A 26,642-nucleotide genomic window follows, 5' to 3' on the forward strand; every position below is an offset into this window, starting at 1 on the left:
CAACACTAGCTTCAGTTCAAGTTACTGAAGAGCAGAATAACTTCAGTTAAAAATTCCTTCAACACTCAAATTAAATACTGTATTTTTTAAAAAAAAAGTGCAGATAAAGGTACTTAAGTTCTCTTATATGCCCAGTTGAATATAACCAAGTTCTTAGCTGGCCAAGCTGAAGTTTTAAAGCAGGAATTATTTCACATGCACCAGTTTAAATATGCAAAGGCAGTAAATCAAAGAATGTGGCTACCCCCACACCTGTAATTACTAGCAAATAACAAAATTCAGCCAACACTAGCTTCAGTTCAAGTTACTGAAGAGCAGAATAACTTCAGTTAAAAATTCCTTCAACACTCAAATTAAATACTGTATTTTTTTTTTAAAAAAGTGCAGATAAAGGTACTTAAATTCTCTTATACGTCCAGTTGAATATAACCAAGTTCTTAGCTGGCCAAGCTGAAGTTTTAAAGCAGGAATTATTTCACATGCACCAGTTTAAATATGCAAGGACAGGAAATCAAAGAATGTGGCTACCCCCACACCTGTAATTACTAGCAAATAACAAAATTTAGCCAACACTAGCTTCAGTTAAAGTTACTGAAGAGCAGAATAACTTCAGTTAAAAATTCCTTCAACACTCAAATTAAATACTGTATTTTTTAAAAAAAAAGTGCAGATAAAGGTACTTAAATTCTCTTATACGTCCAGTTGAATATAACCAAGTTCTTAGCTGGCCAAGCTGAAGTTTTAAAGCAGGAATTATTTCACATGCACCAGTTTAAATATGCAAGGACAGGAAATCAAAGAATGTGGCTACCCCCACACCTGTAATTACTAGCAAATAACAAAATTCAGCCAACACTAGCTTCAGTTCAAGTTACTGAAGAGCAGAATAACTTCAGTTAAGAATTCCTTCAACACTCAAATTAAATACTGTATTTTGAAAAAAAAAGTGCAGATAAAGGTACTTAAATTCTCTTATACGTCCAGTTGAATATAACCAAGTTCTTAGCTGGCCAAGCTGAAGTTTTAAAGCAGGAATTATTTCACATGCACCAGTTTAAATATGCAAGGACAGGAAATCAAAGAATGTGGCTACCCCCACACCTTTAATTACTAGCAAATAACAAAATTTAGCCAACACTAGCTTCAGTTCAAGTTACTGAAGAGCAGAATAACTTCAGTTAAAAATTACTTCAACACTCAAATTAAATACTGTATTTTTTTTAAAAAAAAGTGCAGATAAAGGTACTTAAATTCTCTTATACGTCCAGTTGAATATAACCAAGTTCTTAGCTGGCCAAGCTGAAGTTCAGGATGGGCAGGCAGAAATAAAAAAAATAAAATTAGGAACAAATACTTTTTGGTTGAAAGCAGCTTTGGGAGGTGCAGAAATTCATGACTAGATAAAAAGAATAGATTTTTTTAATTTGCCCATAGTGGCCCTTTAAGATTTGCCTGATATTCCTTTACCTTATGATTTGCTGAAGTTCTTGTTCAGAGTCTGCATATAATGCCACACCATCTGCATACAGCAGCTTTGTTGATTTGTGCCCGCCGACTTATTTCCATAACCAGTATGAATAGCAGTGGGCTCAGAGCTGAACCCTGATGCACACTCACCCCCACTGGGAGCCCCTCTGTGACTCCAAACACTGTTAGTACTTGTGTCATTATATTCTTGTACATAGCCTGTACTAATTCTACCTATGTTTCCGGGATGTCAAACCTTTTCAGGACTGTCCAAATCATTTTTCTTGGCACCTTATCATATGTTTTCTCCAAGCCCAGGAATGCTCAGTTGGACTCTTTGCTCAGCTTTAGTTTCTTCTCAACGATCTGACTTACTGCAAACATTGGGTTGGTTAAACTGCATCCTGATCTGAAACAGAGCTGCTCATCTTCCAGATTTAGTAGATTATTCCTTCTTAACCTGGTCCATCTTTCCTATCTCCCACTTTTTCTGCACTCCTTCTTTCTTTTGATGACTTCCTGGGTGTCTGCATAGTCATTTATAAATCACATTCTCCAGTATTTTAATGCAGAGTGTCAAGATATTTATACCTTTATATTTCCCACAGTTGTGAATGTTCCCTTTCCCCTTTGTTCTTGTACACTGGCACAAGAATTTTTATTTCTAATCATCTGGGATATGCTTTTTTCGATATACTGCTATGAGTGCCCTCAGGAGCCATTTCTCCTCTATCTCACCCAACATCCTGATCATATCTGCCATGACCTCGTCTGATCCTCTGCTTTCCCTGATTTCATTTTCCTTAGTGCTGCTCTTACATCCACTAGGGCATGCACCTTTTCTTCTTTCAATGTAGTTTGTATTTGCGACAGTGCAACTTCTAAGTAGTTTTCTTCATTCAGAAGCTTCTGGAAATATTCCTCCTATCTGCCTTTTATGTCCTGTGGACTTGTGAGCAGATTATTGTTGACATCCTTTATGAAGAGTGTCTGATGGATCTCCTTTATCTATCTTTGCCTTGCAACCTCATAGAGTTTATTTGTGCCATCTGCTGAGTCACTTTCCAGAAGTTGGTAGAGTGCCTCTGATGCCTTGTTCTTTGCTATTGCAACTGTTCTCTTAGCCTCTATGTTAGCCAGCCAGTATTCCTTTTTAGCCTGGTCCATCTTTTCTATCTCATTCTTTCTTTTGATAACTTCCTGAATGACTGCGTTCTATCACCAGCTTTCCTTATGTACCTTATTGCCATTTCTGATTCAGCCACATATCTGTTTTATAGTCCTCATACAAGCTGTTTTGAGGTGCGGCCAATCTTCTTCAACTCCATCAATTACATTTTCTTCCTAAGGTGCTAGAGCCCTGAGTATTTCCTGAAACTCTTGTGTTTTCTCTCTAGTCAACGTCCAGGTCTTCAGCCTAATCTCTGTTAACTTTAAAGCCATCTGTTTTGAGGATATATTTTGTTAAATTCCATCTAGCTGTTTTGAGGAGCTTTGGAGGACTTTGCAATAACTGATTCTACTTCAGTACCCATTCTTTACTAGGAGTAACTCTATCTTTTTCATACTGCCTACCTTAACCTGGCCAAGACATTTGACACAATACCTAACTCGGGCATTGTTGACAACTTGAGAGGTTAGGTACAAACTCGTATGTCACCAAGTGGCTAGCCAAATGGTCACAGACAGGACCCAGGAAGTTAAAATTCCAAAGTGCACCTCTACAAAGAGGCCAGTCACAAGTGGAGTCCCTCAGGGATCAGTCCTTGGACCGCTCCTTTTTGGCATTTACTTCTCTGAAGTCAACGCCAATGTCAGTGGTCTCTGGCTGACTAAATCTGCAGATGATTGCAAATTAGGACCTGTCATTGAACCCCACACTGACACAAATATTCTCCGGGAGTGGTGAAACAGACAAACAACTGGTATCGGAGACATGGACTGAAGTTAACTGTCAAGAAATGTGTAATAATATCCTTTGGGAAGTCATCCACCATGGTAACTATCATATTGACAACACACCCCTTAGAGTTGACCCAGTATCACATCACTATGACTTAGCAGAAATTCCCTGAGGCTTCAAGAGTAGAATAAGTTTTTTTTTTTACATTTATTTCATTGAATTGCACTTCTTAACACTTATAGTTGTGCTATGCAGCCAATCTACTACATTTTGCACTGTTATAAAGCTTTTTTTACAGTTTCACTGCATTTTTGTACTGTTTTATACTGTTTTAACTGTTTTAACTGTATTTTCATTGCTAGATAGTGTTTCATTACTGTAATTGCATTTTTATTGAATTACTTAACTGTAAACTGCTTTTTCATACTGAGACTTGTATTTTCAGTTTGTGACTGCTCTATCTGTGCTTTTCTGTGCAATTTTTGTGAGGTATCTGTGTTCTAGTCAAGTAGCATAGTCTGGATAGAGGCCTGCTGTGTGTCCAGGCCTGGTTGTTTTACTTGTTGATTTTCCTGTGTTTCTGGCAGCCATCTAATGCTGGTAAGGGCTTGTCTTCTCTGTTAGTTAGAGTAACAGGGCTGCCTGACCTTCTCTAGCAATAGTGATTGGTTGAACGTGCAGGGGCTAGCAGGACTGGGTAGTAATTCAAGCTTCTAGATTCTTCCATCATTTCTGGTATCTAAACCCTGTGTTTGCAGGGTGTTGTGCTTGTTTGCTCATCGCACACTGCAGCTGCGCTGTTTTAAACCATTGTGAGGTATTTCAGTTGCATTTTTATACCTTTCCAGCCCTCCTGTGTAACTGACGCCCTCCCTTGCAACTACTTTGTTGATTTTACCCAGCCCTACTCACACCTATAGGTACTCTATTCTGATAGTACCCACTCTACCATCCTTGACCTCTCTTCCACAGATTCTGACAACCATGGACGGACAACTTCCTGTGGTTTCTACTGCTAGTTTGGTTGATATGGGCACCCTGAGACAGTGTAGCAACTGCCTCATGTACATGGACAACCCTCTTCTTCTTCTTCTTCCACCTAGGAACACAATATGTGAGAGATGCAATTACGTTAAGAACCTAGAATCCTTGCTGTCTCAATCACAAGCCAGTACATCTGGCACTGAGAAGGTTGTCTGGACAAACATCACACCTCTAACACCACCCACACCTGTACAGTACATTCCTATATATGTGGAGGTCCTCAACAAAAACATACTTAAGCAAAAGGGATCTCCAAGGCAAAAGCACACATGCACATTACAAACCACCGCAACAAGCACTACACATAGTACACATGCCTGTGTGTCACAGCCTCTAAGGCCCAGCCACAAACCCAACATACTAGTCATAGGAAACTCTATCTTGAGACACACAGATGTGCCCCTCACCAGGCTAAACAAGGGGAAAATCACGGTAAGTTGCTTCTCAGGTGCTAGAATCCGCCATATCACTCATGCACTCAAGTCTCTCAACAACAGGTACTGTTATGACTCTGTCATAGTCCATGTTGGTGTGAATGACTTGAGACATACCTCTCTAGACTATATGAAGAGAGACATGATTGAGCTCACTGAATATATGTCCCAGGCAGGCATGTCCCTAGCCTTAAGCAGCATCCTACCATCACCCAGAATGATGCCTCAATACAAACAGAAAATGATTGATTTTAACATTTGGCTTAGTTTCTGATGTCATTCCAAGGGGATCCAATACCTGACAGCCTAGAAAGACATGATTGACAGACCACAAAGCTTTGCCAGAGATGGCCTTCATCTGTCTCCTGTGGGCTTCAGGCTTCTGGGAAAGGCTCTTTCCTCCCCATAGTGCCTTTTCTAGGCAAAGTCATGAGGACAAAATTACCAATGTGAAAAATTCTTCTAAATGAAATTTAAAGGTCATGCTGCTAAACGCTAGGAGTCTTAACATGAAACTGCTCTCATTGCAAGCATTACTCATCCTGGAAGATGCTGACATTTGTGCAGTCATTGAAACCTGGTTCAAGACTGCAGAGAGCACCCCAGCCTTACCAGGTTACTTGTCCTACCATACTTTCAGACCCCAAATGGAAGGCTACAAAGCCAAAGGAGGTGGAGTTTCAATATTTATCAAAGATATACACACCTCCAAGCTTGCCAAACATTATGACACAAAGGAGACACTCCAGATGCAGTTAACTGTTGACAAAACACCTTTTCAAATCATAGCTAGCTCAGACCCTCAACCATGACTCAAGATGCCCACTCCATCTATCTGGACTTACTTAAATCCATCAAGATTCATCCCTCTACCCTGATCCTGGGTGACTTTAACTACCCAATCATAGGTTCATAGGTTCATACTAGGCTATCTGCCCTAGGGCATTTATAAGCCTAGCTAGAATGTGTTTGGCTTTCGCCATCCATTTTAAATTAATTTTGCTATGCCCTTTTTTGAGGTTAGTATACTGTGCCTCTGTCTAACAGTGACACAGAAGTGATACCCGGGGTAAACCTACGATCTCCCATCCACTCATCAAGATTCCTCTTGAAGAGAGTCAATGAGGGACTCTGCCTAACCTGGACTGGGATTTTATTCCAGAGTGAAGGGAGCCTCTGGGTTATGAATCTGTCCCTCCAGCATGTCCTATTTATTTCAGTGCTGAGGTTCAAGTCTCTCGAGCGTGTAGCTCGATGGGATTTGGATTTTCTGAGGTGCAGCATGTCCATTAATTCTGGGTTGGACATGGCTTTATATGTCAGGCACAGATCGCCTCTGAACAGGCGGTATGCCACTGAGTAGAGCTGGAGTTTCTTTAACCGGGCAGCATATGGCATCTGTTTGAGCCCTTTGATCCTCTTGGTGAGGTACTTTTGGGGTCTTTCCAGTTGCTGTAGGTGTCTGGTAAGGTACATCCCAAAAGGGGCATTGTACTCAATTATGGGCCTGATGAGGGATGAGTAAAGAGGCACGATGACCCCTGATCTAGATGTGAATCCCTTCATGATTAGGTGGGCTATATAAAATGTTTTTCTAACCACTTTGGCCACGTGGTTGTCAAATGAGAGATTGCTATCAACTTGGGTCCCCAGGTCCCTAATTACTTCTTCTGTACTTAATGGATTACCACCTATGTGGTAATTTGTGGGCACTTTGTTTTTGCCAAAGGGGATGACTATACACTTTTTGGCGTTTAGCTTGAGGCCATGGCTCTGGCACCAGTTGTCTGTTTCTATGAGGCCCTTTCGGAGGATACTTGTGTCGGCTGGAGAGTCGATTATGGCACCCAGTTTGCAGTCATCTGCGAACTTGGTCAGCCACAGTCCTTCTGTGTTGGCCTGTACCTCCGAGAAATATATACCGAACAAGAAAGGTCCCAGGACTGAGCCTTGTGGGATGCCACTTGTAACTGGTTAGGAGTCTGACATGGCTCCAGCAATTCTAACCATGTGGGTTCTGTCCTTGAGCCAGTTTGCAACCCATCTAGTGACATAGGGGTTTATATTTAAGCTGGTGAGCTTATCTATAATGCCCGAGTGGGGTATTGTATCGAAGGCTTTTGCGAGGTCCAGGTAGGCTGTGTGGACTACCTTCCCCTCGTCAATGGCCTTGTGACTGTTTCAAAGAAATCAACCAGGTTTAAGAGGCAGGATCTGCCCTTAACAAAGCCGAACTGGGTAGGATCCAGTCTCTGTAGGTCCCCAATATCTTTATTTATGAGGTCCATGATGATCCTTTCCATTGCTTTGCAGACCAAGCTAGTCAGGCTTATGGAGCGATAGTTTCCAGGATCCGTTGAGGCACCACCTTTGTGGAGAGGGACCACAGTTGCTGTACGCCACTCTTTGGGTACATATCCTGTAGTAAGGCTGAGATTGAACAGTAGTTTTATGTTTGGGTTTAGCTTTTCTTAGAGTTCATGTAGGACGCAGCCTGGAACACCGTCTGGTCCCATTGATGCTGTGTTTTTTGCTTTGGAGAGGGCGGCTCTTACCTGAGCATCTGAGATGTCAGGGGGGCAGCACTCTGCTGGGATAGATATTTGCCCTTTTGGTGGGGAGGGGGGAGTTTGCGCTGAACCTGTCAGCTAGGATGTTGGCAATGTCTGTGAGTTCGGTGTATTTTTTGTCATTTTGGACTAATTCTGAGCATATCTGGGAATTACCTCCCAGGTTCCTGACATAACTAAAGAAAGCCTTGTGATTATCCTTAGTGTCCTGTGCAATTTTTCTCTCGAAGCTGGCCTTAAAACATTTTATGAGTGCCCGTAGTTTTTTGCTAATACTGATCAGAGATGCCTCCCCTTTTTGGAATTTTGCTCTATCATTTAGTAGCTTCCTCCTTCTATTGTATAGTTTGTTTATGGCTGGGGTCCACCAGACAGGACGTCTGCCTTTAGAGGATTGGGTCTTGGTTTTATTTGGGATCGCATGATTCATGCATTCCTGAAGGTGTTCATAGAATGCGTTTATAAAGGATTCTGCGGTCTGGGCCGTATTTTCCACAGGCCCGGGGTCTTTGAAGGATTCCACCTAGGTTTTGAGGAGTGTGAAATTTGCTTCAGAGAAGTTTTTCACTGTGGTTTTCTGGGCAGGGGGTGGGGTCGGGATGTGAATATCCAGTGAGATTAGTTTATGGTCTGATCTTACCACTGAGGGATACACTTCTGGTCTGGAGCATAGAGTCCCCATGTTGGTGATGATCAGGTCCAGTATGTTTTCCCCTCTTGTGGGAGTGGTAACAAGTTGTTCCATAGCATTTGAGTTTATAAATTCTAGGAACCTTTGGGCTAGGGTGTTGGAGCTAGAGTAATGCTCCCAGTCTATGTTTGGGTAGTTGAAGTCGCCCAATATAATGGTGTTTGGAGAGACCTTCATATTTTCCAGTGTTCTCAGGAAGGCTGAGTGGGGTTCCTGGGTTAGGGAGGGTGGTCTGTAGAAGGCTATAAACTGGAAGGCAGTTTTACCCACTGTTAGTTGCACATGGATAGTCTCTGATGCTTTGTGCTGTGCCACCAACCTGGAGGTGTGGGTATCTTTGATGAATATTGATACTCCCCCTCCTTTTGTGGGTCGGTCCAAGTTTTGGGGCCGAAAAGCATGGTATGAGGTATAACCTGGTAGTGCTGGGTGCTCTCGGGAGCCTTGAACCAGGTTTCTGTTACTGCACAGATATCGATGTTCTCCATGCTAAGGAAAGTTTCGAGTGCGTGCATCTTGAGGTTTAGACTTCTGGTGTTGAGTAGCATTACTCTTAGTTTCTTATCCCTTGTGATACCTATGGAGGTGGGTTTGTCTTTTGAGCCTTGCCTAAAAAAGGCACTATGGGGGTAGCAAGAGCCTTTGCCAATATCTGAAAGCCCAGGGGTGACAGGTGCAAGCCGTCCCTAGCGAAGCACCGTGGCTTGTCGAGCATGTCATCCCAGGCTGACAGGCATTGGATCCCCTTTGAATGACACCAATACTTAAGCCAGTTGTTGAAATTGATCATCTTGTCTTCATATTCTGGCATCATTCTTGGTGAGGGTAAGATGCTACTCAAGGTCAGGGTCATACCGGCCTGGGCCACATGCTCAGAGAGCTCCTCTATGTCTCTTTTCATGTAGTCCAGGGAGGTACATCTCAGGTCATTCACACCAGCATGGACAATGACTGAGTCATATTTGTACTTGCCTTGGAGTGACCTGAGTGCTTGTGTTATGTGGTGGATCCTAGCGCCGACAGGCAACTCACCGTGACTTTCTCCTTGTTCAGCCTGGTGAGCGAGACATCAGTGTGCCTGACGATAGAGTCACCTATTACAAGTGTATCAGGTGTGTTGTTTAGCCTTAAGGGCTGTGACTGTTCGGCACACTGGCTTTGTGAGCTATGTGTTGCACGTGTTTTGTTTTGGGGTAGGGGTTGCTTGGGTGTCTGCTTTGGAGGTCTCTGCTGCTTAGGCAGATTTTTATTTAGAGTCTCCGAGTATGTTTTTGTGTGTTTATGTGTTTGGTTTGCTGTCGTGGTAGGTCTATGTGAGACTGGAATTGTGCTCAGTGTGGTTTCCTTCTCCTCCTAGTTAGAATACAGCATACAAAATTGAAATAATATGTTGGATTTAATGTTTTAAAAGTTTTCCTAAAAAAGTTTTTTTAAAAAAGTTTATTTTCTAAGTCTGTGTGAAATTTGTTATGAAATTTCTTTTTATACTTGTATTTTTTATACATGCATCTTTTATGTATTTGTTTAGAATGTATTTTGATCATATGACTTTTGGGCTGCTAGTCATGTGATTTTATTAGGCTCTTACATAATTGTTTTTTCAAATGGACCTGTATGAAGCATTGAGAAAGGGTGTTTAACCTGAAAGCTTTGTGTTATATAAAGGTGTTCTTTGGATAGCAGCAATAAACAGACTCTATAATAAGAGGAAAAAATTGCTGTCCAGGGCCAAGAAGAAGCAGGTGCCAAGTTGGAAGCAATCTCTCCTTTGTCTGAACAAGCAAATAAGGTCACTGGTGAAATCCCGTAAGGCTAACTTTGAGTACAAATTGGCCACATCCACTAAGGACAATCATAAGGCCTTCTTCGCATACATTAGCAATCTCAAAGGTAACTCCCAAATTTGCTCTGAATTGATGGTCAAGAATGTCAAATACACAAACGCCATAGATATAGCCAACCTGCTGACAGACAAGTTCAGTGAAAACAGCAAACCCCTGTCCCCCATCAGTAAACCAGGACATCCCCAAAACCTGCCCCCCTCCCCTCATCCCCAGGGAGCAGGTCATTAATGCCCCCTAAAAGGCAAAAAATACAGCCTCCGTGGGACCCGACAACATCCCTAGCTGTGTCCTACATGAACTCAGGCAAGAGCTCTCAGCACCACTAGCCACCCTATTCAACCAAAGCTTGTGCACCAGCTTCATCCCAGCAGAATGGAGGACCACCACTATCATCCCTCTACACAAAGGTGGAGCATCCACCGAACCAGGCAGTTATAGGCCCATCAGCCTAACTAGCTTGATCTGCAAGGCCATAGATCTGCAAGGCCAAGGACCTTATAAACAAGGAGATTGGCAACCTCGAAATGCCTGATCCCACACAGTTTAGTTTTGTCAAAGGGAGATCATGCCAGTTAAACTTGGTCACCTTCTTCAAAACAGTCACCAAAGCCATGGATGAAGGGAAGATAGTGCACACCGCCTACCTTGACCTAGCCAAAGCCTTTGACACTATTCCCCACTTGGGCATAATAGATAAACTCTCCCAGCTAGGCATCAACCCATTTGTTACCAGATGATTAGCTAACTGGCTCACTGATAGAACCCACTCTATCAAAATAGAGGAAGCCACCTCTAGTAGTAGACCTGTAACAAGTGGCATATCCCAAGGATCGGTCATGGGGCCTCTACTGTATGAGTTATACTTTTCTGAGGTGCAAGCCAAAACAAATGGTCTGTGGCTGACCAGGTTTGCAGATGACTACAAGCTGGGTACTGTCATAAATTCCCCTAGTGATGTGAACATCCTCCAAGAGGGCCTTACCCAAACTAATGAATGGTGCCAGAAGCATGGCCTCAAACTGAATGCCAATAAATGCATCATTATCTCCTTTGGGGAAAGTGGCATCCCCACTAATTATCACAGTTATAACAATGTGCTAAGCATGCAATCAGTTGTGAGGGACTTGGGCACCCAGGTTGATAGCAACCTGACATTTGACTACCACATTGCCTCCGTTGTATGGAAGGCTTTCTACATGGCTCACCTCATAAGTAAGGGTATTTCATCCAGGAACAAGGAGGTCATAACATCTCTGTACTCCTCCCTTATCAGACCCATTATCAAGCACAATGCCCCCTTTGGCATGTACATTGCCAAGGAGATGCAGTAGTTGGAGAGACCACAGAGGTTCCTGACCAGGAAAAGCCAGGGTCTCAGACACCTATTCTACACAGATAGGCTAAAAGCCCTGTTTCTCTACTCAGTCTCATACAGACTGTTCAGAGGTGACCTGTGCCTGGTATACAAGGCCATCTCAGACTCAGCCTTGATGGAGTTGCTGCATATACATAAGTCAAACTCCCCTTACACAAGGCCTCAACCTGATCTGTGACATTAATAGAACTTGTTGGTGGGATAGATTTGTGTCCCAACAACTCCCCCATCTGTGGAATAGACTCCGTCTCCATGTCAAGCAGAGTACCTCACTAGCCCTCTTTAAGAGGAACCTGGACGATTGGATGGTAAACAGAAAATATACCCCTGGGATCCTACCTGTGTCCCTGCTGGACAGGGAAAACAGGTGCTGAATTTGTGCGAACATGGGTGAAATTCTTGGCTAGGCTTATATGGGCCTCCAGGCCAATAGCGTAGTATCTTCCTATGAACCTATAAGTAGTCAGGGAATTAAGGACACACATAGATAGTAATCTAGCCTTTGACCATCATGTGAGGAAATCCTTCTATGTTGCGCAACTTATAAACAAATGTATAGCATCTAAGTCCAAGGAAGTCATTGTTCCACTGTATTCGGCATTCAGCAGACCTATCATTGAGTACAATGCTCCCTTTTGTACTCATTGTACCTAACCAGACATATCCAACAATTGGAACATCCATAGAGGTTCCTCACTAAAGGAATAGAGGGCTTAAGTAAAATGTCTTATGCAGACCCGCCTCAAGGTCTATCCCTGTATTCTGTCTCCTACAGGCTTTTAGGGGAGATCTATGCCTGACATACAGGGCATTGTCATACGCCACTCTGATGAACCTCCTTCATATCTGCAAAGCAAACAGCATCAGCATTACCCATTCTAAAGACATAAACCTTGTCTGTGATATAAATAGGATCTGCTGGAGAGACAGGTATGTATCCCAGGGATTACCCTGTCTGTGGAACAGGCTTCCCATCCATGTGAAACAGAGTTCCTCCCTAACCCAATTCAAGTGCAATCTGGACAACTGGATGAGGAACAGGAAATTCATCCATGGTTTGGCACCTAGGTCTCTAATGGACAAAGGCAACCTGTAAGTGGTTCATCTTCCAGGCCCTAGCTTGTAAATGTTTCATCTCCCAAGCCCCTGTTTACACTTATCAAGGGTATCAGAACTTATTTGAGATTTGAGATGCATGGCTAGGCTTAAAAAGGCCCTTGTGGTCGTTAGCCTAGTAGACACCTATGAACCTATGTTGGGCACTCCTGTATGTGATCTTGTGACTGTCTCTCTTGCTACACCATGTGTTGTCTACCAAAAAGTCATTTGCCTCACAGAAGTTTACAAGAGCCTCTCCTTCTTTATTCCTGTTGACCCACCCATGTGGACCAAGACAGTCCTCATATCCTGTTCTGTCTGTCAGAACATGTAGGTCCCCCATTATCAACATTAACTCATGTTATCCTGCTTTATCTAGTAGGTTCTACAACTGCTACCTGAATGCACTCTTCTCCTTGCTATCATAACCCTGTTGTGAGTCATAGGCTGAGGTTATGAATAGTGCCCTATTTCTACACTGGAGTGTGATTGCCATGAGTCTGTCACAAACTGTGTTGGCATCCCTCACTGTCTTCTGAAGCATGTCCCTCACCACAATTCCCATATCATTTCTAGCCTGTCCTCCTCCTGAGTAGTGGAGTCTGGATCCCAAGCCAAGTGGCTTTGGTGCACTGTCCTTCCATCTTGTTGATTGGATACAGAGAATGTCCGCCCTCCTCTGTACCATCATGTTATACACTTCCAAGCAGCATCCTGTCTGTGAACCTAAAATAGTATAGCAATCCTTAGTTTATGTCTGGCATGTTAATTTGTTTTACATCCAGACTGAACAGAGCTATCCCAGGTAAACCAAGCTAGACAACTGGACGCCAACCAAATGTAGCTTATTGATCCAGGCTGCTGGGCTTTATAGCGAACACACACTGGTCAATAAGTGTATATGGACCACCCCCCACCATTAGCATGATCCATGGCATAGATAAGAGTAGGCCAGGTCCTCAATCCACTTACCACTGGCAAATACCAATGCCCATTTTGGTGACATTAGTCAATTAGGTCAAATCACATAGAGCCAATTTTCACATCATTGAGTGGTTAGCTGTTTTACAGTCTGTGATCCATGTTCTCCTATCTAGAGTCTATTGTGCACCACAGCTGATGGTCTATATTTCTAATATGTATGGGGAGTATAATAAGTAGAAAGAGAAGGTATTGCTACATCCATATAGTTAGCTAGTGAGATTTCCATCTCAAATACTACACCTAGTTTTGGCAACTTAACAGAATATCTCCTGGATGAAGAAGTTAGAGAGAAGGTCATGCAGATATAACGTTACAGGCATAAAAGATGACATATGCATTTCAGTAAGAAGCAGATATCAGAAGAATGGTATACTCAAAACATTAAAATATGACAGAGGATTAACGTTACATCAAAGGAAAATGTGACATAGTAAACGACAGTGGTACTGAGAAACATGACCTGAGACTATGTAAGGGAACAGGAGCAAAGTTTTCTAGGTAAGAGAGGTCATAAGGACCAAGAACTAACTATCATGTGCAAGCAGTCATGGTTTTCTGAAAGAGGATATCAGAAAATGTAATAATCAGTGACAAATCTGAGATTTAGCATGTATGAAATATACTCTGAAGGCTTGTTCATTTGAAAGGGAGATCATATGTGAGTCCAGTCACTAAACAGCAAATGAAATAATGGAGACTAGACATGAAGAAGGAGATTCAGTAGAAAAAAAAGATTTGTTCCATGCCACTATTTGTTATGTTACATAAAGTCCATGATTTCTTAGCAGAATAGTCAGGTACATAGACCTAAAATGATACAGACATTTAAAACATTTTTACTATTCACTCAGAAAGCTAATGAAGTATTTGAACACTCATTTCTCATAGAACAAATAGACTAATTCTAATAGGTAGAATTATTTAGTAGTTATAAAGCCACCTCTTCTGTCATAAAAATACAAATACTATAATGGACAGAGGAAGGTTTTAAGACAACAATAAGGACACCTCTAAAAATTAGGGATAGCTGAAAGGTGTGATTTAAAACAATTTTTACTATAATGGCCATTGGAAATATAGATGGGCATTCTCAATACACACTGATGCTTTTTTTTTCCTTCAGTCTCAGAAACTGTCTTATTGGGGTTAAATATGTCTATTCTATATCTATAAATGTTTAAACTAATGTAATCAACAAATAACTATACAGAGCTTGTTTTGTAGAAGTTTGCACATTTGAAAAAGCAATCACTTTTTTGATATACAGAATAGCATATGAAAATGTTTATCTATCTACCTTGTGTGTAACATGCAACACTTAGAAAGTTAAGTACATTTTTAAGTGCAGGTTGGAAGGGTACAGTGGCAGTATGAGGCCATACGTAAAAGTTAATTACCGACTCTGTCTCTGATTTCCATAGCTTCTTTTACTTCTGCTGCTAAATCAGCTCTTACCCATTTCTGATAGAAAACATTTTGTATGCGATCATTTGTCAGAACGTGGATAAGCATACATATCGCTAATTAAATGAATTATTTTAGTTGTTACTGCAGTCAGGGGTCTCATTTAATTTCCTTATATTGGCCAAATATCTGGCAAACGTTTCCCTTGTGTGCTGATCTCATTAATGCAATCTGAGTATTTTATCTATCAAAAAAGTTATGTGTGTAATTATCCTGTAAATATTCTCTTTATTTGCAAGTATTTTTGATTCCTAGTTTAACTGGCACTGCAATATAACCAAGGAAACAGTATAGTGTGCTATGGAGTAATAATAGATTCTGCATATAAAAGATGCTGGTCTCTGATCAGGTGCATAAAGAAGAGATGTATTAATCCATCTTTCTAATGTGTTTCACATTTAAGTATGACATGCTGTAAGTGCTGTAAATGCATTGGGGTTCTTGCTCTACAAATATATCAAAAGACTGATAAATTGTTTAATAAATAGCCTTATTCTTTGGCCTGTCCCATATTTTTATGATAAAATGCATGAACAGAATATATTCTATAATTTATGAATTGTTACAGGAACTTATCACAACATACAATCATAAAACTGAATCTCATAAGAATGAAACTGCATAGAACAAGAAAGAAATACACAGTATATAATATTCCAGATCTATAGCCCATGTTTTCACAAATCATGCTGTGTTTCCACATTAATAAAAAGAATATGTGTAAATTAAGACAAATGAGATTTTAAACAAATGACATTTCTTTCTGGCAGGGACATTCATTTGCATAAGTATATGAGAGTACGTACTGATTACCCTCATTACTGGCTGTTACAGAAAACAAATTCATACATTTACAAAGGCAATCTATGTTAGTATAAAATACTGCTCCTAATATTAAAATATAACAGAAATAAAGAAATTACAATGGAAAAAACTGGCTTCATGTATCGAGGTCAAAAATTAATAGCTACAACACTGCAGAGTACACAGGACTATTGAAGTGTTATATGTTTTTTCCGATACTTCACAAGACACAGACCTTAATCCCCAGCAGATGTACACCAAAAACAGCACCTGCCACATGCTGGTTATGGTAATTAATATTCATTGCTGACCTCAAGGCTTTTCTTCTCACTGTCTGGGCTCTGCTTCTTCCCTTTGCCACACCAGTAGGAGCTGGAGTGTACAAATGGCCTTTAGAGTCAGAAACAACTAGTAAAGCACCAGCTCAAAGATGAAAGGTTAAGGTGGTCTTTTGATAGAAAAGTGCTGATGTTTTGGACTACAGCAGTAATATTATCACATGCTGCATGTAAGAGCAATTACCTAGTGCATTATAGACTGCAGGAAGACACAATTACAGGATAAATCACTTGGTGGAAACTAAACTTGGTAACATAACAAGAAACATTAAAATAACTGCAACTTTAAGGGATGATCAACAACAGGATTTTGTCAGTTAGAGGATCTTCTCAAAGTCACAGTGAATACAAGATGACTATGGGAGTTGGACTCATAATAACCAAATGTATCACAGCTATTTTAACTCATTACCTGCTTGGCTAATTTATTCTAACAACTACTACCACATAAAACCTCCTTCTGCTTTTTAGTTCCTACATTTGTTGTTTTATCCGTATGTGTTGACTCTCAAGTTCAGAGTTTGCTAAGGTATACTTTAAGAAACAAATTTTCAGTTCACTGATATTCTGTTGACCATGTTTTCTGAGATTACAGTAAATATTAAAATGAATAGTGCAACAAAGATTTTGAGAAAGATATACAGATTCCAGCTTTTTCTGCTTTACAACATAAATTAATATAGCAGTAAACTACAAGACACTACCACTGAAAACAAACAAAATGTTTTAACACCTAGGTATGAAATAAAATGTAATATTCTGTATTGTTAGTATTAATGATCCTAAGTAAAAACGTTGCTTCTAGTTTACAAATACAAGGAAACATCTGAAAAAAATGTGTCATTTGGAAACATATTAACATCATATAGCAGAAAATTATAATTTCAAAAACATATTGCAAATTATATATTGTAGTTTAAAATAAAGTGTTCATTAAGTTGTTAAGACAAAATGAATGGACTAATGACTTTTTTGTCAGAAAGAAAAACACAGTATTAGGATTTCTGTGTGTGCTTGTGCATGTGTGTAAGTGTGTGTGCATGTTTTTGATTTCAGTGAGAGTAGCTAGCAAAAAATTGTTTGGAACAATAATTTAACTTTTTCGTACTGGATACCTCAGTTATTTTCAGAATGACATTTATGTTTTTGCCTTAGATGTAAGTAAACCATGCGATAAGAGTATAATGCTTTTGTTTTCTGTTTTTATTTGCCAGAGGATTCATTAAATTTAACAACATATCCCACACTGCAGTAGCAAAAGCACACATGCACTGGTGTAAACACCTTATTAAATGTCTATTCAATAATGGATTGGTTGTATTTACTTTAGGCTGTACATCTACTCATAATGGGATCATAGCCTATTAAGTAGCAGCTGCTCAAACCTTTTCTTTTACAGAAGCCAGCCTGGTAGCAGTGTGCCGGCTAAAACTGTACAGATGACAAAATGAATGGAACAACTGTCATGTTTTAATGATTAGCTTCTGTGAGACTTTAAACTGTGATAAAAAGAGCGCAAGTAAAGAACAGGTACAAGATCTGCATCGTGCACTCTGTTTCACTTGATTTTCTTAACTTGTGATTAATGATACCTTCTATACATGCCAGATAATAATCCTTCTTTTATGAGAGAACAGCTTGCAGTCTTCCAGGTATTGCCTTCTGACAACAGTTTGAAGATCCGTTATGTCATATGGCTGCCTTTCAGAGCACATTTGGTTATAATGCCACAGGACTGCCATATGGTATCACAGACATATCAGCCAGCCTTAGTGTAAGTACACACGCACACACAGAGGCATGCATACACACATGCCCACACACACAAACACACATGTATATGCACAAACACACATACATATGCATATGAGCTTGCACATATATGCATTCAGACACACACACACACACACACACACACACATACACACACACACACACACACACACACACACACACACACACACACACACACACAGAAAAGCAGTCTGCAAAAAAATGTTTTCAGACAAATGATGGCCTACAGTCATGAATGCTGAAACTCAAAATTAATTTAGATAAACAGTGAACAAATCTTGATTATTTCACTTGAAATGACAGAGTATAAAGAAAAAAAAAACATTCTTTGTGAACCTTCTTTATAACACTCTGAAGTAGAAGTTCTTTCTTAATAAATGGAAATGAAACCAAACATGGCACATGTATGCCTTATCGATCTACCCTTTAATGCAATTAAGAAAAACAAATTGCATGTTCTTTGATCTGAATAAAGCTGAAGTCATTAACCCTGAAATGGAATAAAAAGATGTGCCTACGAGTAAATCCTTAGACATTCAATCCTATAAAGCTAACAGCAAGTTTAGTGAATCAGCAGTGCACATCCTCTGTAACAAATGCCTGTAACACTTTATATAGTTGTGAGTAAAGGTATGTAAAGGACACTTCATTGCCATTCAGGTAGTACATAAACCTTTGGCAACCTTGATATGAATCTTGAGGAAAGGTAAAGTTTTTTCTTTCATCTTTTCTGTTTACTATTTATTTTATTTATTGACATTTGTTGACCAGGAAAGTCCGACTGGGGCAGAAGCCCATTTTCAGCGAAGGCCCGGGGAGAAAAGCTCTGCAAACACATTTATGATTGCACACACATTTTACAAGAATTTACAGAAATTACAATACAATACAGTACAATATAACAAAATGAGAGACTAATAACGTGTGGGAAGTTACAATATCGGACAGATAAACAGTAATTTACAAGATATATATATATATATATATATATATATATATATATATATATAGATAGATAGATATACATACACATACACACACACACACACACACACACACACACACACACACACACACACACACACACACACACACACACACACACACACAAACACACACACTTTTTTTTTGTAAATATTGAAATAGGTTGAAAGTTAAGAAAGAAAAAGATCTCTAGGGGGGAGTGTTAGGTTAAAAGAATTAATAAAGAGAAAATGTGAGTTGAGCATAGTGGCTTAGTGGCTATTTGTGATGATGTTTTTTCTGAACATGGTGATGGGTTTTGTTTGGTGCCAGGGGTAAGGAGATTAGTGTTGCTTTTCCAGAACTGTTTTGGGTTGTTTCTATTGTTACTCAGTTGGTTAGAGAAATAGGTTCTCTTGTCAGTACATATTAGCTTTTTAGCTTTGTTTCGTAAGTAAAAACTAGATGAGCCACTGAAATAAGCCAAACTACGTCTTCAAGGATAAAAGATGAATTTAATTAAGCAAATAAACATAAAATTAACTGCTTTTCATCTCTTCTAGTAGTGAGACTTCATCAGATAAAATAACACAATGATTAATCACGTTTAAATAGTGCATGTGCACAAAATGCAAACATTCAATTGGTTAGATAACTCACACTAAAAACCCCTCCCCCAGCTTGAGTTAATATTGTTTTAGAATACTACTTAATATACAACAGAAAATATACATATACAAGTTTAGAAATAAAAAGTTAAAAAAATTAAAAAGAATTTTCTTAAATATGTATATACTCAATACATATTAAAATTGTATAAATGTGACTGTATAGACATAACTAAACATCACAAATATAATTTCTAACAATAAGTCTATATTATTTCCTAACTTATCTAGATAAACTTTTTAATTTTAAAATGAAATGCATAAAATAGATATTAAATCATTTAAGCCTGGATAATGACAAGCATCCAGACGAAGTTGCCAAAGCAACTCTAATCTTTCAAGTAACAAAGAAGATGGAACCCCCTCATGTCCATAGAGAACAAATCTATCCCTCTAAACTTAAATTAATTATGGGGGTGGTCCCTAATATGTCTTGCCAAAGCATTTCCATATTTGTTTCTGCTTATACAATACTGATGTTCATAGACACGTTTCTGCAACCTCCTATCGGTCTTACCAATGTAGAATACGGGACAATGTGTACACTTAGCCAAATAAACCACCTGTTTAGTTTGACAATCAATTTTATACCTAATGCTAATTTTCCTCTCACCTACAACAAAGGTGGACCCAGAGTCCATGTATTTACAAAATCGACACATATTACCAGGGGCGGCTCGTGCTATCAGACTGCTGGTCTGCAGCCCTCCCACCTAGAAAAACAAAGAAAAAAAATCTGTGAAACAAAAAATCCCCTGGACACTCAGACTGCCTTTATCAGCATTCCGGATGCAGAGAAAGAGGTACCCAGCAACCTGTGCTGTAGGATACACCGGAATCTGTGCGGTCGACGACCACACAGAACAGAGGAGCTCAGGACTGCTTCCCTTGCAGACAGGGCCAATGAGGAGTGAGCTGAGAGCTCTCACAGGGATTTCGCTGCACGGGCATCGTGCAGATGGATTCTGTTGGCCGCTGCTGGATGGATGGATTAGGACATGTTCTGTTGGTCGGGCGCTGGCTGCAGATATGTTCTATGCATGAAACAGGTAGGTGAAGACATGTGTGTGTGTGTGTAAAATGCTATATACTGATGGCTAGAGAGAACAAATGGTGGTGGATAGAGATACTCAGGCTTGAGCCCTGTACCTTGGATGCAGATGGCAAGGACCTGAATTCACTATCCACCACCATTTCTAAAAAAATTTGCAGATTTTTGCCTCATATTTGTTCTGTTCCTCATAAAATCTATGGTTTCTGTATCTACATTTTTCCTTGGCTTGTAAAGTCTGTAGTGCAGTGGTGCACTGGTAGCATTGCTGCCTGACAGCTACAGGTTCTCTGGTTTGATTCTTGGCTGGGGTGCCTTCTGTGTGGAGTCTGCATGTCCTCCCATCTTACAAAGATGTTTCTCGCTGCTCTGCTGAAAATTGTCTTTTGTTCCAAGTCAGTCTAGTTTCCTGGTTAAATGTTTATAAATAACAGGCATTTGAATTTCAGACTTCATATTCTTCAGAAAGTACATGGTAACACAAAACTGTTTATTCTAGCAGATGTCTAAGTTTATAACATGGATATTTGAAATTTGTCCCTATTTTTGGGACTGTATTCTCCCATTATTGGCTTTGTCCACGTATTTTGTGCTAAGGTTGAGAGCTATCTATGGTGCGAACTGAATTCATTGAATGTTTGGGGGCTGTATTCCCCCCCATTACTGGCTTTGTCCACATGTTTTTTGCTAAGAGGTTGAGAGCTATGGTGAGAACTGAATTCATTGAATATGTTTGGGGGCTGTATTCCCCCATTATTGGCTTTGTTCAGGTGTTTTGTGTCAAGAGGTTGACAGCTATGGTGAGCACTGAATTCACTAAATGGTAGGCATTTAAGTTTGTCTTCCTCTCTTTCACAAAGCAGCTGATTTAGCATAGTGGTATGTTTCTCTGACTGTTTTGCACAGGGTCCCCTGGATTAAAGATGTGGCAGTGAAATGTATGGTGGTAACACAGCATTTTATTCTAGCAACTTTCCAACATTGTACAAGCAATGTTTAAAATGTGTCCCTGGTTTTTGGGCTTTTGTCCCCCCCCAATACATTTCGGCTTTTTCAAGATTTCTTGTGCTGCAAAGTTCAGAGATACAACTGTGTGTCGAGTAGATTTTACAAGGAGCTGAGAGCTGCAGAGGAACAAAACTTTAGTGCTGCTTATTCTGAGTCTGCATGCATTGTTAATAGCACAACAGGTAGTGTACTTTTGATGCAGAAGGTTGTGGGTTCTACTCCCACAGTAGAGAGATGCATTGTTGATACTGTACTGTGTTGTAAAGTGGGTGGATGCTGCAGTCCTTTTTGGCAAAGATACCTAGAGTAGTAACTATGAACCTGTTATCAGTTTGCCATACAGTCCCTATTGCGATATTACTAGCTTATCATTTTTTTAATGCATGCAACATAGGCAATTTATTCCTCGAGGGCAACAGGCACTTTATTTGTAGAGGAATAAACAATGACATATAAAGTTGTTTGCTAGCAGCAACCTCTTCATTGTTACAGATTTTTTTAATGTGGAATTATTTAGATGACTTTTACACTTCAGAGATTGTGCATATTTACTGATACTGGTGGAGTGTAGAAGGTTGAGTAGACTTTTATGATGGAAATGTTCTGAATTGGGTAGTTTTGTCATTGGTGCATGTATTTTGTTTCATTGTTTACTAATGTTCAAAACAATAAATTTAAAATGCACTCTAACAACTGTACTGTATTTTACAAGGAATACAATTTAATACAATCGGGAAGGTGTATCAAAGAGCATGTGTATGTTTCGTGTTCAAGGGGCCTATGATTTGAAAACAGCCCAGAGTTAATCTTTATCTGCCACTGGCAAAATGTATTTTCTTTGAATGTGGGTTTCAATGCATGTGAGTTTCAAGGGCAGAGAAGTTTTAATGCTAAGTCTGTTTTCATTGTGAGACTGCATTGCTTTGTTTAGCAGATATCTATTGGGGTTTGTGCTGTAAAAATGCAAAATAAAACATTCAAATGAAATCCAAATCATCGCAGAAGTAAAGCAGTATGCACATTACAGTGTTTATGCTAAATGGGGCAAAATAACCAAGAAATAGGACAATGAAATGGTTGCAGGGGAGAGGCTCCAATCGACCATGATTTTGAGAGGGGAAAGGCAGCAAACTCGGACAGCCCTGGTTGAACTATACCTCTCAGCTGTCCATATTTTTGCAGAATGAATAGATATTTGCTTCTTATTTTTGGTTTGTTCCTCATAAAATGTGTGGTTTTCTGGCAAATCATTTAGGAATGAAGTCATTAAATGACAGACATTGAGTTTTACGTCATAACCTTCAGAAAAATGCATGCTAAAGCAAGACCTGTTATTCTATCAAATGTCTTAAGTTTATACAAGAGCAATTTTTAGTAGTGTTTGTATGTTCCCCCAATATATTTGGCCTTGTCCAGATTTCCTGCATTAACAGGTTGAGAGGTACGTACAAATAAAATTGCTTTATAGAATTAGGCATATCCAAACCTCTCAACTGTCCCCGGTTTTGGCTCAAAATGTTGCTCTTCCCCTAATAATCCCTCTGCAAAATGGCAATTTTGGAAGAAAACATGAAGGGTTTACAATTAATAAGTAACTGTAATAATCAGTTATAGATTACTTTTATTTCAGAAATGCATGCAGATTATTTTATTTTGTCAGCTGCTCAAGTTAGCAGTACTAATATTAAAAGTGTCCCTTCTTTGACAGGTTCCTAGCTGTATTGTGTGGCTATTTTATATTTTTTGCATCACATTTTTGGTCCATTTTTCATAAAATTGTGTTTTTTTGGGCAAATTAGTGGCAAATCATTAAAGACTGAAGTTAGAAAATAATGAAAGACATTTGAGTTTCAGATTTCGTACCTTTCAGAAAATTCATACTAATACAAGACCTACTATTCTATTATCTTTCTAAGTTTATAAGAGCAATATTTAAAAATTGTCGTTATTTTTGGGCCTTTGTCCCACTTCTATGTATGGCTTTGTCCAGATTTCTTGCTCTGAGGTTGAGAGGTATGACAAATGTGTCAGGGCCATCGCAGTCAGCCAGAGACATTTCAAATTGTGACAAACTTGTTGCACCCCACTCCCCCATGTAGTGACTCTGGGTGTGTCCAAGCAGGCAAGGAGCAGTTATGCAGTGTAAATGTGCAGACTACCCCCCCCCCCATCCAAGGTAAACACAAGTACTACAGTGGCTTTTCATCTGTCATTGATTTTGCAGAATGTTCTGGTTTCTGTCATTTATATACTGTTGATATATGCTTATTATTATTCAGAAAGTGCCTTTTGCTCTGTGTTTAAGTAGCAGTGCTTTAATGACCATCAGGTAAGCTTGTCTGATATTGTAAGATGCAAGTAAGTTTTAATAAGCAGTATTGCCAACATTGAAAGCCTTCTTGTTGTTGCCATGCAGAGAATACTTACATAACTAGATAATGTATAAGCCTTGGGTATTGAAATGCATATGACAGCATTTGTAATAAAGGCCAGGATTAGATTATGTTAAGTTCATTACAGGCTTTACCTGCAAACTAAACTGAATGCCAATCTATCATGCGTGGTCCATATCCTGTGCAGTAATCCTTTAAGCAATATATGTTGAGCTTGTTTCTTGTTTGCTTTTCATTTTTTACTTTGATCATGTTTTCCCCATGAAACAAGTAGATAGTTGTCACGCAGCCGGTCTTTTTTGGATAAGACACATTTTTACAGATGATGGTATCACAGAGATTGCTACTTTCAGCATGTTACTTGGTACTTTAATAAAGCTGAATATAAATTATAATTAGAACTGGAGTGCAAGGAGAAGTGATTTGAGTTAAGCGCTGCTTGTTTTTCTTATACTTGATTTTGACTGGCATTCCAGTAATGTATTTAAAAAGTAATTTATTTTTTCATGCCTCACATCCTTTTTGTTTCCATCTAGATATTAAGTAAGCTGTCATGCAGCCAATGGATTGAAATATTTTTTTTTCCTCTACACTTCATTTTGTCTTGATTGGACTCCCATAATGATGGTTTGGCACCCAGGGCAGCGTATTTAATTAAAGTTTTTGTGGTTTTGAGCATAGCTCCTCCCCTTTCTAGTTGGTCACACCCATTCCCATTGACCCCACCCATTCAGCTGTCTCCTGCAGCCCCCCTTTGATTTGAAGTCACCAGCCACCACTGCATATTAACCTTAAATATACCTTTCCTGGTGGTCAGTGGTCTAATATTCCCTTTCAGGAGTTGTTTAAGATTAGCCCCTTTTCTATAAACACTCCTAGGGGCTACAGTAAATTTCTCCCTAAGTAATATATCATTGGTTATTAGGCTCCGGTTCTTAATTATAATAGATCTTATGCTTAAAGCATCCCTGCTAAACGTTAAAATAAAGTTGTAAGGATTTCATATTACGGGCACAGAAATGTCAACAGTGGTCTCTGTGTTCAAAATCGGCCTATAACACCCTGTTCCTCTCTTAAACTGAACTTCATTGATCAGCTCTAATCACAATTTGTGGGGGTAACTCCTCTTTACAAACATGCTCTTTAAAAATTCACACTCACTTAGAAAGTCATCCCCTCTTGTAGTCATACGGGCCATTCTAACCAGCTGGCCCATTATGACAGATCTTTTTTGTATAAAAGGGTGGCAACTTGAAAAGTGTAGGAAGGAGTTTGAATAAGTCTCCTTCATAAAATTTTGGATACATAGCATCTGTTTAGTCAGTCCTTTGACAGGTCTTCATCCAAGTATGCTATTCTCTCTTGAGAAAAGGTAGATGTAAATTTAAGGAATGGAGTAGTGGAGTTAAAATAAATAAGAATCTCTTGTGCTTTGATTGCGTCACCTTCTAATAGGATGAAAATATCATCCAAGAACCATGTGTAATAACATATAATTCCAGACATAGGATTATTATTCAAAACAAATTCCCTCTCTCAGTATGCCATAACAAGGTTGGCGAAGCTTGCCCCACAGGGACCCCATCGCTACACCAACCTTTTGGAGATAGAATTTGTTATTGAACGTTACAAAATTATAAGACAAAATAATGTCTAGTAACTGCTCCACTATATCCAGTTCCTCTTGTGGTGCTCCATTACCTTCTTTGTGGGGTATGGAGGAGTAGAGGTCCTTTACATCTACTGTAAAAATATTTTTCTCTTCACTAAATATAATTTTGTTTAAATTGTCCAAAAAAGACCAAGAGTCTTTACATATTTGCTTTTCAAGGGCCACATACTTTTTTATAATATTGTCTGCAACCTTGGCACATGCATATGTCATGCTATTTCCAGCATCGACTAAAGGACGCATTGGGGGGTCTTGTAGACTCTTATGAATCTTCGGGATTCGGAATATAATCAGAATCCTGGGGAGCTTGCCCCACAGGGGGATCCCATCGCTACGCCATCCTTTTGGAGGTAGAATTTGTTATTGAACGTTACAAAATTATAAGACAAAATAACGTCTAGTAACTGCTCCACTACATCCAGTTTCTCCTGTGGTGCTCCATTAGCATGCATTGTTGCTGTCACCCACTCTATACCTTCTTCATGGGGTATGGAGGAGTAGAGGTCCTTTACATCTACTGTAAAAAAATGTTTCTCTTCACTAAATATAATTTTGTTTAAATTGTCCAGAAAAGACCAAGAGTCTTTCATATTTGCTTTTCAAGGGCCACATACTTTTTCATAATATTGTCTGCAACCTTGGCACATGCATATGTCATGCTATTTCTAGCATCGACTAAGGGACGCATTGGCTGGTCTTGTAGACTCTTATGAATCTTCAGGATTCCAAATATTATCAGAATCCTGGGGGCTGGCATAATTAAATAATTATAAAGTTATAAATCAATTTAAGATTCTATGAACATGACATTAATAAATGACTTAATTCTCGAATGAGCAAGATTCATTTCATTCCTAGTTACTTCCTCATACGTATCGTTTGTGATAACCCTCATCATCCTATCAATATAGTCTTTCATGTTCATAATAGCCAACCCACCCCCTTTATCTGGCTGCATAATTCTAATTGGAGCTTCTTTCAAGAGTTTAAGCATACTTTTGTCATCCTTGCTAATATTATAACCAAAACATTTTTGCTGTGCATTCTGCTGCAAAGTGTTATGAATATCTAACCCAC

The sequence above is a fragment of the Protopterus annectens genome, chromosome 3.part0, assembly GCF_019279795.1.
Source record: "Protopterus annectens isolate FY-2018-M chromosome 3.part0, PAN1.0, whole genome shotgun sequence".
In the NCBI taxonomy this organism is placed as follows: Eukaryota; Metazoa; Chordata; order Ceratodontiformes; family Protopteridae; genus Protopterus; species Protopterus annectens.